Raw genomic sequence first — 10,934 nt, 5'->3', positions numbered from 1 at the left:
CTGTGATTGATTTCTAGTTTCATACCATTGTGTTTGAAAATGATACTTGATATTTCAGTATTCTTAACTTTGTTAAGACATGTTTTACAGCATAATCTATGTTCTATCTTGAAGAATGTTCTGTATGTTCTTGAGAAGATTGTGTATTCTGTCACTGTCAGATGGAATTTTATGTATATATCTATTAGCTCAATTTAGTCTAAAGTGTAATTTAAAGCAAATGTTTCCTTATTGATTTACTGTCTGTATAACCTCTCTGGTGTTCCAAATTGGGTATTGAAGTCTTCTACTATTATTATATTGCCATCTGCTCCCTGACTTCTGTTTGATATATATTTGGATACTTTCAATTTGGGGTGCTTGTATACTTACAGTTGTCATATGCTCTTGATATGCTGACTTTTTATCATTATATAGCAGTATTATTTCTCTTTTCTGACAGATTTTGACAGAAAATCTGTTTTTCTTTTATAAGACAGACATATTTTCTTTTGGTTTCAATTTGCCCAGAAAGTTCTTTCCATTCCTTTACTTAGGTCAGTGTGCAGTCTTAAAGTGAAAGTCTGTTTCTCATAGACAACATAGAATTGAGTCTTAGTTTTTTTATCCATTCAGCCAGTCTATGTCTTTTTAAAAAAAGAATTGTCAAAAGAATTTTACTTCATATTTTCAAAGAAAATATAAAGCAAGACATATCAGTATCAAAAGCAAAAATGTGATAAAGCTATAATGATTTACATCTGCCTTTGTCTCTTCATTAAGAGTAAACTGGGAAACTGTAGACCAAAATCTTACAGAACTTTGTAAGTCTATGACTTCCACACCAATTGCGGATGTGTACGTATGCCAAAGTGGAAATTGTGACTTATTGATAGTGTCTGTAAAACCTAGGTAGGGTTCATAAAATGAATTTTGGAGGTATGTATAGCTAGATTTTCATGGGAAACTGTTTACTTCATTCAGAAGTTCTGATAATTTTTTTTCTACTCTAAAAAGAAAACAAAAAGAAGCTCTGAAGACTCACGGTATTTTTGTTGTCTTCTTGTGCTTTCTTGAGCTACATCGTTGTCAATCCAATCAGTTTGTCTTTTTTTTTTTTTGTATTAACTTCTTTCATTGGTACATTGTAGGTATACAACACAATTACATTTCTCATTGGGAATTGTACCTTTACATAATGCATCTTGGTTCTTATTTTTTTCCCCTTTCCTAGCCCTCCCTTCACGCCCTCCACCCTTCCCTATTTACAAAGACTTTATTATTTCCATTTTTTCCATTTCTCAGCATGTTTTCCTTTCCCTTCTTTCCTTTCCCCTGTGCCTCCCACTACCCCTACCCCTTTGGACCTTTTCTTCCTATTTTACATTATCGATTACTCATTCCAATCATTGGTACATTTTAGGTATACAATATAATGACATTCATCATTGGAAATTTGCACCTTTACATAGTCTCTCTTGGTTCTTGTTTTTCACCCTTGCCCAGCCCTCCCTTCAACCCCTCCAGCCCTCCCTATTTACAAAGATTTTGTTCCTATTTTTCCATTTTCTCATATTAATCCCATTCCCTTCTATCATTTCCCTTAGCCCTCCCACTTCCTTCCCCTTTGCCCCTTTTCTTCCTATTTCACATGACCTATTATACATTTAGTCCTTATTACACTTTCAGTTTCTCACACCAGAGAAACTATTCAGCATTTACACATCTGTGTCCTATTTATTTCACTTAAGAGCATTTCTTCAATGTGCATCCACTTAGCTATAAATGTCTCTAATTTCTCATTTTTGATGGCTGAGTAGTACTCCATTTTATAAAAAAACCACATTTTCTTTATCCAGTCTCCAGTTGATGGGCATTTGGGCTGTTTCCAAGCTTTAGCTATTACAAACTGTGCTGCTATGAACATGGGTGCACATATATCACTGTGGTATGATTCTTTTAATTCTTTGGGGAAGATCCCCAGCAGTGGAATAATGGGGTCAAATGGGATTTCCAGTCCTAGTTCTTTGAGGTATCTCCATACTGATTTCCACAGTGGTTGTACCAGTCTACACTCCCACCAGCAGTGGAGCAGAGTTCCTCTTTCCCCACAGCCCCGCCAGCATTTGTTATTGGTTGATTTCATGATAGCAGCCATTCTTTCTGGAGTGAAGTGGAATCTCAGCTTTGTTTTCATTTGCATCTCTCCAATGACCAGTGATGTTGAACATTTTTTCATGTATTTATTTGCTATTTCTACTTCTTCGTCTGAGAAATGTCTGTTCATTTCAGATGCCCATTTTTGGACTGGGTCTTTAAATTTGGGAGGTCTGATCTTTTTAAGTTCTTTATAGATTTGAGATAGTAGACCTTTGTCTGAGGAAGAGCAGGTGAAGATTTTTTCCCACATTGTGGGTTGTCTCTTCACACTATTGGTGGTTTCTCTTGCTGTGCAGAAGCTTTTTAATAAGAAGAGATCCCATTTGTTGATAGTTTGTGCTAGTTCACGGGCAACTGAGGTTTTGTTCATAAAATCTTTTCCTACACCGATGTCTTCAAGGGTTCTACCTAACCTCTGTTCCAACTGGTTCACAGTTTCTATTTTAATATTTAGATCTTTAATCCATTTTGATTTTAGTTTAGTGCATGGTGAGAGATATAGGTCTAGTTTTAATCTTTGGCAAGTTGAAGCCCAATTTTTCCAGCACCATTTATGAAAGAGGCTATCTTTCCTCCAGTGAAGGTGTTTGGCTCCTTTGTCAAAGATGAGATGGCTGAGTGTGTCTGGCGTTGTTTCTGCATCTTCTAATCTGTTCCACTGGTCCTGAAGTCTGTTTCTTTGCCAGTACCATGCTGTTTTGATCACAGTAGCTTTGTAGTAGAGTTGCAGGTTGGGGATTGTGATACCCCCTGCCATGTCTCTGTTACCTAGAATTGCTTTTGCTATTCTAGGTCTCTTCTTATTCCAAATGAATTTTTGGATTGTTTTCTCAAGGTCCATGAAGTATGCTGCTGGGATCTCAATTGGAATTGCATGGAATCTATATAGCAGTTTTGGAAGTATGGCCATTTTCACTATATTAATCCTTCCTACCCAGGAGCAGGGGATGTCTGTCCATTTTCTGATATCATCTTCAATCTCTCTTTTCAGAGTGCCATAGTTTTCAGAGAAGAGGTCTTTGATTTCTTTCGTTAGGATGATTCCTAGGTATTTCAGTTTTTTGGATGCTATTGTGAAAGGAATTATTGGCCCTATTTCTCTCTCAGTGAGTCTGTCATTGGTGTAGAGGAAAGTTATTGATTTTTGTGTGTTGACCTTATAACCAGCTACTTGACTGAATTTGGTTATTAAGTCTAGAAGACTTTTGGTGGAGTTCTTGGGGTCTTCTATGTAGAGTATCATGTCATCTGCAAATAATGACAATTTGACTTCTTCATTTCCTCTCTTTATTCCTTTTATTTCTTTCTCTTGTCTAATTGCTATGGCTAATGTTTCCAGAACTATATTGAACAAGAGTGGTGATAGTGGACATCCTTGTCTTGTTCCTGATTTTAGTGTGAAGGATTTCAGTTTTTGACCATTTAGTATGATATTGGCTGTTGGTTTTTCATAGATGGCTTCTATCAGTTTGAGGTAGAGAACATCTATTCCATTTTTTGTAGGATTTTTATCATAAATGCATGTTGGATTTTGTCAAATGCTTTTTCTGCATCTATGGAGATAATCATATGGTTTTTGTCCTTGGCTCTATTGATATAGTGTATTACATTAAATGATTTTCATATATAGAACCATCCCTGCATCCCTGGGATGAATCTCACTTGATCAGGGTGTATGATCTTCTTGATGATCTTCTGCATTCTGTTTGCCAGTATCTTATTAAGGATTTTTGCACCTATGTTCATTAGTGAGATTGGCCTTTAGTTCTCTTTTTCAGTTGGGTCTTTCTCTGCTTTGGGGATCAAGATGATGCTTGCTTCCAGGAATGAATTTGGGAGTATTGCTTCCCTTTCAATTTCATTGAAGAGTTTAAACAGTAGCGGTAGCAGTTCCTCTCTAAATGTCTTGTAGAATTCAGCAGTGAAGCCATCAGGACCTGGGATTTTCTTAGTTGACAAGTTTTTAATTATGTTTTCAATTTCATTGGTTGATATTGGGTTGTTCAGAATTTTTAGGGCTTCTTCGTTCAACTTTGCTAATTCATATGTATCTAGGAATCTGTCCATTTCTTCTGTGTTGTCCATCTTATTGGCCTAGAGGTTCTGGAAGTAGGTATTGATGATCCTCTGGATTTCTGCTGGGTCTGTTGTAATTTCACCCTTTTCATTCCTAATTGCATGGATTTGGGCCTTTTCTTTCCTTTTTCTGACAAGGTTGTCTAAAGGTTTATCAATTTTGTTGATTCTTTCAAAGAACCACCTCTTGGCTTCATTGATTTTTTTGTATCGTTCTCTAAGTCCCCATTGCATTGATTTCTCCTCTGATCTTTATAATTTCTTCCCTTGTGTGAGCTTTGGGGTTGTCTTGCTCTTCTTTTTCTAGAAGCTTGAGTTTCAACATCAGGTTGTTTAATTGGACTCATTCTGTTTTCCTAATATGCATATTCACTGCTATGAATTTCCCTTGTAAGACTGCTTTCATTGTGTTCCATAGATTCTGATATGTTGTATTGTCATTGTCATTTAATTGAAGGAACTGTCTGATTTCTTCTTTAAATTCCTCTGTGACCCATTGGTTATTCAGAAGTGTGTTGTTCAATTTCCACGTGCTTATGAAATTTTTTGAGTTTCTTTTGCTATGGATCTCCAATTTCATCGCACTATGGTCTGATAATATACAGGGGATAACTTCAGTTCCTTTGCACTTACTTAAACATGTTCTGTGTGTGAGTATGTGGTCTATTTTGGAGAATGATCCATGTGCAGCTGAGAAGAATGTGTATTCTGATTTTGTGGGGTGGAAGACTCTGTAAACATCTGTTAAGTTCATTTGTTCAAGAGTTTGATTGAGTTCTAATATTTCACTACTTATTTTTAGTCTAGTTGATCTATCTATTTGTGACAGTGGGGTGTTGAGGTCCCCCACTACAATTGTATTAGTGCATATATGACTTTTCATGTCCGTTAGAATTTGTTTTATATAGTTGGGTGCACTAGTGTTTGGTGCATAAATATTTATGATCGTCATCTCTTCCTCTTGGATTGTTCCCTTTACAAGGATGTAGTGTCCTTCTTCATCTCTCTTCATCAGTGTTGGTTTGAAATCTACTTGATCTGCCAAGAGGATAGCTACTCCTGCTTTTCTTCGGGTTCCTGTCACATGGAGTATTGTTTTCTACCCTTTAACTTTCAATCTATGAGTTTCCTTTTGAATTAAGTGTGTTTCTTGTATGCAGCGTATTGTTGGATTTTGCTTCTTGACCCATTCTGCCAGTCTATTTCTTCTGATTGTTGAATTGAGACCATTAACATTGATGGTTCTAACTGAAACGTATTGACTTGTCATTGCCATGACTTTTTCTTTTTGTTAGGTTCTCCCCCTTTACATTGAATTTCTTGTCATGCCAGATGGGTTCATTCTGCTTTGCTTCCTGGGGTTGTGATCCTCAATGTCTGTTCCTAGGCTATTGTGTCAAATTCTTTGGAGTGCTGGTTTGGTATTCAGGAAGTTCCTAAGGTGCTCTTTGTCATGAAAGTATCTTATTTCTCTATCCATTTTGAAAGATAGTTTTGCAGGGTACATCAATCTGGGTTGGAGGCTGTTTTCTTTTAGGTCTTGGAATATGTCACTCCAAGCTCTTCTTGCCTTGATGGTTTGTGTTGAGAAGTCTGCTGTGATTCTGATGGGCTTTCCTTTGTATGTGATTTGTTTCTTTTCTCTGACTGCTTGGAGAACTTTGTTCTTCTGTTGTGTTTCTGGAATCTTAACAATTATATGCCTATGTGTAGATTTTTTTGGATCAAGGCTATTTGGAGTCCTATATGCCTCACTTATCTGTATGTCAAGCTCTTTTCCCCTGCTTGGGAAGTTTTCTGCCATTATTTCTGTGAAGAGATTTTTTATGTCATCTGCACTCTCTCCTGTTTCTTCATTGAGCCCAGTCAGTCATATGTTATTCTTTTTTGCATCATCTAGCAGCTGCTGGATTGATTTCTCATGTTCCCTTATAATTTTGGAGCAATTTTTCTTTTCCTGGTCACTAATTGCAGTCTTATCTTCTATATCTGAAATTCTGTCCTCACATTGGCTCATTCTGCTGTGTAGACTTTCAATGGAGTTTTTCATGTCCTGGAAATCTATTTGCATCTGTTTTATGGATTCCATTTGTTTCTTATGTTGGGATTCCATCATGTTCCTGAGCTCCTCTCTAGATTTATTAATCATGTCTTGCACTAAGGGCACAATTTCTCCTGTTATCTGAGAAATTATTTCTGATTTCATTTTTTCCAGATCCCCTTTTGTTGCCAGTTCAGTGGGTCCAGGTGGTTGAGTATCAGAGTGTTCCATCTCATTTCCCTTTGGGGTTGCTGTAGGTGATCTGGAAGTCTGGTTTTGAGACTTATTTATGTGTTTTCTCATTTAGACTGGGACAGGGAGCTGTTATCGCCTGCGTGGATTACCTCCTCTGAGCTGGGTGAGGTGGGACAGGGGCCGGGAGCAGCAGTAGGGATGGTGACCCAAAAGCCCTTTCCTGTGGGCTGGGAGCACCCGGAGGAATGGTGGCCGGGAATCCCCTTCCTCTGGGCCTCGAGCAGCGGGACAGAAGGTGGCCCAAAAGCCCTTTCTTCTGGGCTGGGAGCAGCTGGAGGGATGGTGACCGGGAATCCCCTACCTCTGGGCCGGGAACAGTGGGAATCAGTACCTTGGTCTGGTGGTCTGGTGTCCTCTGCGCCTTGTTAATGTGGAATCAGGTGGCTGCCTGTCTTCAGTGGGGTGATTCGGTGTCTTCCGCATGGCTCAGGACCTCGGTAGGGCGTGCCAGTTTGTCTTCTTTTTGTCCTTTTCTCCATGTTGCAAAGGACTTAGCATTTCTCTCAGTGTGGACTCTTTCTTTCAACTTACTTTGTATCTGATCAACTTGTCTTGTTGGAGCCTTTCTTGAATCAACTTTTGGATTGTTTGGAATGTGTACATTTACACTCTGTCCACTAATGGAAAATTCCAGCGGTCCTAAAGGTATTCCACTTGGGTTTAGAATTTTCTTCAGCCTTTGATAGTTTGGCTTTCCATCATAAGCTAAACTATGAACACATGACAAAAACTGGGCTATTTCATAGCAACTGCTTCCAGATGGAGCCCACTCAAGCACTGACTCAGGAAACTCATCCAACAGGTTTGTTTTAGCAGGCTGGACAGCCACAGGGTCCTTCAGGCTCTGTTCCCAAGGAGGTTTCCCACATAACTACTGCAACATGCAGTAGCCAAGGATTTCAACATCACTTCTTCTGGACAGGGTTACTCCCTTGAATGCATCCAAGCTAGTAAACTCTATTGTCCTATTATGGCCTTTTCTAGAATTTTCTTGATATTGTTTGTAGTTCCCATTGGGACAATATCTGTGGGAAAGTCCACAATCTTCAAGATAAACCTGATCTGGATTTTTATAATCTAAAAGTAGATTTGCTGGTTTTATATCACCATGAACATATTCATTTTTCATGCATATATTCTAGTGCATCCAGCATTCAGAGACCTAGTTGCAGGACAGTTCCCATTCTGGTCTGAGATCTTCTGTAAATCTATTCCTAATCTTTCCATTACCATAAACCTTTAACTTCTTCCCTTGAATTCAGTCATAGCAGATCCATAAAACAGAGGAATTCCTAAATAATCAAGTTGTTTGAGTTCTATCCACTTTTTGATAGTCTTTTTTTGCCACTCTCTGATGAAATTTAAATTCCGGAAATAATGGGCCATTTTCTTGATATCTCACTTTTATTATATGTCTTGCATCTCTGTCTTGTTATTCGTGGGGAAAGAGTTCATAGAGGTTTCAGCCCATAATCAGCTGGCTCTGAGGCTGGGATGGCAAACAAGAATCAGAGGAGAAACAACATGGTGCACACAAGGCAGCAAAGGTAACAAGGGGAGGTCTGTCTATGTCTTTTGATTAGAGAATTTAATTCATTTATATTCAAGGTAATAATCAATAGGTAAGATTTATTGTTGCCTTACTGCTTATTGTTTTTCATATTTTTTTATGGAGGTGAAGATCTGTTGTTCCTTTCTCCCTTTCTTTGTTTTTTTGTTAAATTCTTTTATTGGTACATTTTAGGTATACAACACAATTACATTTCTCATTGGGAATTGTACCTTTACATAATGCACCTTGGTTCTCATTTTTTCCCCATTCCTAGCCCTCCCTTCACCACCTCCACCCTTCCCTATTTACAAAGACTTTATTTCCATTTTTTCCATTTCTTATCATTTTTCCTTTCCCTTCTTTCCTTTCCCCTACCCCTCCCACTACCTCTACCCCTTTGGACCTTTTTTTCCTATTTTACATTATCGATTATTCATTCTAATCATTGGTACATTTTAGGTATACAATATAATGACATTCACCATTGGAAATTTGCACCTTTACATAGTCTCTCTTGGTTCTTCTTTTTCACACTTGCCCAGCCCTCCCTTCAACCCCTCCAGTACTCCCTATATACAAAGATTTTGTTCCTATTTTTCCATTTCTCATATTAATCCCATTCCCTTCTACCCTTTCCCCTAGCCCTCCCACTTCCTTCCCCTTTGCCCCTTTTCTTCCTATTTCACATGACCTATTATACATTTAGTCCTTATTTACACTTTCAGTTTCTCACACCAGAGAAACTATTCAGTATTTACACATGTGTGTCCTATTTATTTCACTTAAGAGTATGGCCTCAATGTGCATCCACTTAGCTATAAATGTCTCTAATTTCTCATTTTTTATGGCTGAGTACTACTCCATTTTATTAAAAAAAAAAAAACCACATTTTCTTTATCCAGTCTCCAGTTGATGGGCATTTGGGCTGTTTCTAAGTTTTAGCTATCACAAACTGTGCTGCTATGAACATGGGCACACATATATCACTGTGGTATGATTCTTTTAATTCTTTGGGGAAGATCCCCAGCAGTGGAATATCAGGGTCAAATGGGACTTCCAGTCCTAGTTCTTTGAGGTATCTCCATACTGATTTCCACAGTGGTTGCACCAGTCTACACTCCCACCAGCAGTAGAGCAGAGTTCCTCTTTCCCCACAGCCCCGCCAGCATTTGTTATTGGTTGATTTCATGATAGCAGCCATTCTTTCTGGAGTGAAGTGGAATCTCAGCATTGTTTTCATTTGCAACTCTCGAATGACCAGTGATGTTGAACATATTTTCATGTATTTATTTGCTATTTCTACTTCCTTGTCTGAGAAATGTCTGTTCATTTCAGATGCCCATTTTTGGATTGGGTCTTTAAATTTGGGAGGTCTGATCTTCTTAAGTTCTTTATAGATTTGAGATAGTAGACCTTTGTCTGAGGAAGAGCAGGTGAAGAATTTTTCCCACATTGTGGGTTGTCTCTTCACACTGCTGCTGGTTTCTCTTGCTGTGCAGAAGCTTTTTAATAAGAAGAGATCCCACTTGTTGATTGTTTGTGCTAGTTCATGGGCAACTGAGGTTTTGTTCATAAAATCTTTTCCTATATCGATATCTTCAAGGGTTCTACCTTACCTCTGTTCCAACTGGTTCAGAGTTTCCATTTTAATATTCAGATCTTTAATCCATTTTGATTTTAGTTTAGTGCATGGTGAGAGATATAGGTCTAGTTTTAATCTTTGGCAAGTTGAAGCCCAATTTTTCCAGCACCATTTATGAAAGAGGCTATCTTTCCTCCAGTGAGGGTGTTTGGCTCCTTTATCGAAGATGGGATGGCTGAGTGTGTCTGGCATTGTTTCTGCAAAGTTGAATGAAGAAGACCTAAAAATTCTGAACAACCCAATATCAACCAATGAAATTGAAAATGTAATTCAAAACTGATCAACTAAGAAAAGCCCAGGCCCTGATGTCTTCACTGCTGAATTCTACAAGACATTTAGAGAGGAACTGCTGCCACTACTGTTTAAACTCTTCAATGAAATTGAATGGGAAGCAATACTCCTGAAATCATTCCTGGAAGCAAGCATCACCTTGATCCCCAAAGCAGAGAAAGACCCAACCAAAAAGGAGAGCTATAGGCCAATCTCACTAATGAACATAGATGCAAAAATCCTTCATAAGATAATGGCAAATAGAATGCAGAAGATCATCAAGAAGATCATACACCCTGATCAAGTGAGATTCATCCCAGGGATGCAGGGATGGTTCAATATACGAAAATCATTTAATGTAATACACTATATCAATAGAGCCAAGGACAAAAACCATATGATTATCTCCATAGATGCAGAAAAAGCATTTGACAAAATCCAACATGCATTTATGATAAAAACCCTACCAAAAAATGGAATAGATGTTCTCTACCTCAAACTGATAGAAGCCATTTATGAAAAACCAACAGCCAATATCATACTAAATGGTCAAAAACTGAAATCCTTCACACTAAAATCAGGAACAAGACAAGGATGTCCACTAGCACCACTCTTGTTCAATATAGTTCTGGAAACATTAGCCATGGCAATTAGACAAGAGAAAGAAATAAAAGGAATAAAGAAAGGAAATGAAGAAGTCAAATTGTCATTATTTGCAGATGACATGATACTCTATACAGAAGACCCCAAGAACTCCACCAAAAGACTTCTAGACTTATAACCAAATTCAGTCAAGTAGCTGGTTATAAGGTCAACACACAAAAATCAATAACTTTCCTCTACACCAATGACAGACTCACTGAGAGAGAAATAGGGCCAATAATTCCTTTCACAATAGCATCCAAAAAACTGAAATACCTAGGAATCATCCTAACAAAAGAAATCAAAGACCTCTTCTC

General features: G+C 38.0%; 1 pseudogene; it reads right to left on the bottom strand.

Moving 5' to 3' along the window:
* Nucleotides 1–669: 669 nt before the first annotated feature.
* LOC101705322 (serine/threonine-protein kinase VRK2-like) lies at nt 670–7,934 on the bottom strand (annotated as a pseudogene).
* Nucleotides 7,935–10,934: the final 3,000 nt, after the last annotated feature.

The sequence above is a fragment of the Heterocephalus glaber genome, unplaced genomic scaffold, assembly GCF_053883595.1.
Source record: "Heterocephalus glaber isolate CG9 unplaced genomic scaffold, H.glaber_assembly_v1.0 deba00001546, whole genome shotgun sequence".
Taxonomy (NCBI): Eukaryota; Metazoa; Chordata; class Mammalia; order Rodentia; family Bathyergidae; genus Heterocephalus; species Heterocephalus glaber.
The sequence above is the reverse complement of the archived record's forward strand: the minus strand, read 5'-3'. Positions and strand labels throughout refer to the sequence as shown.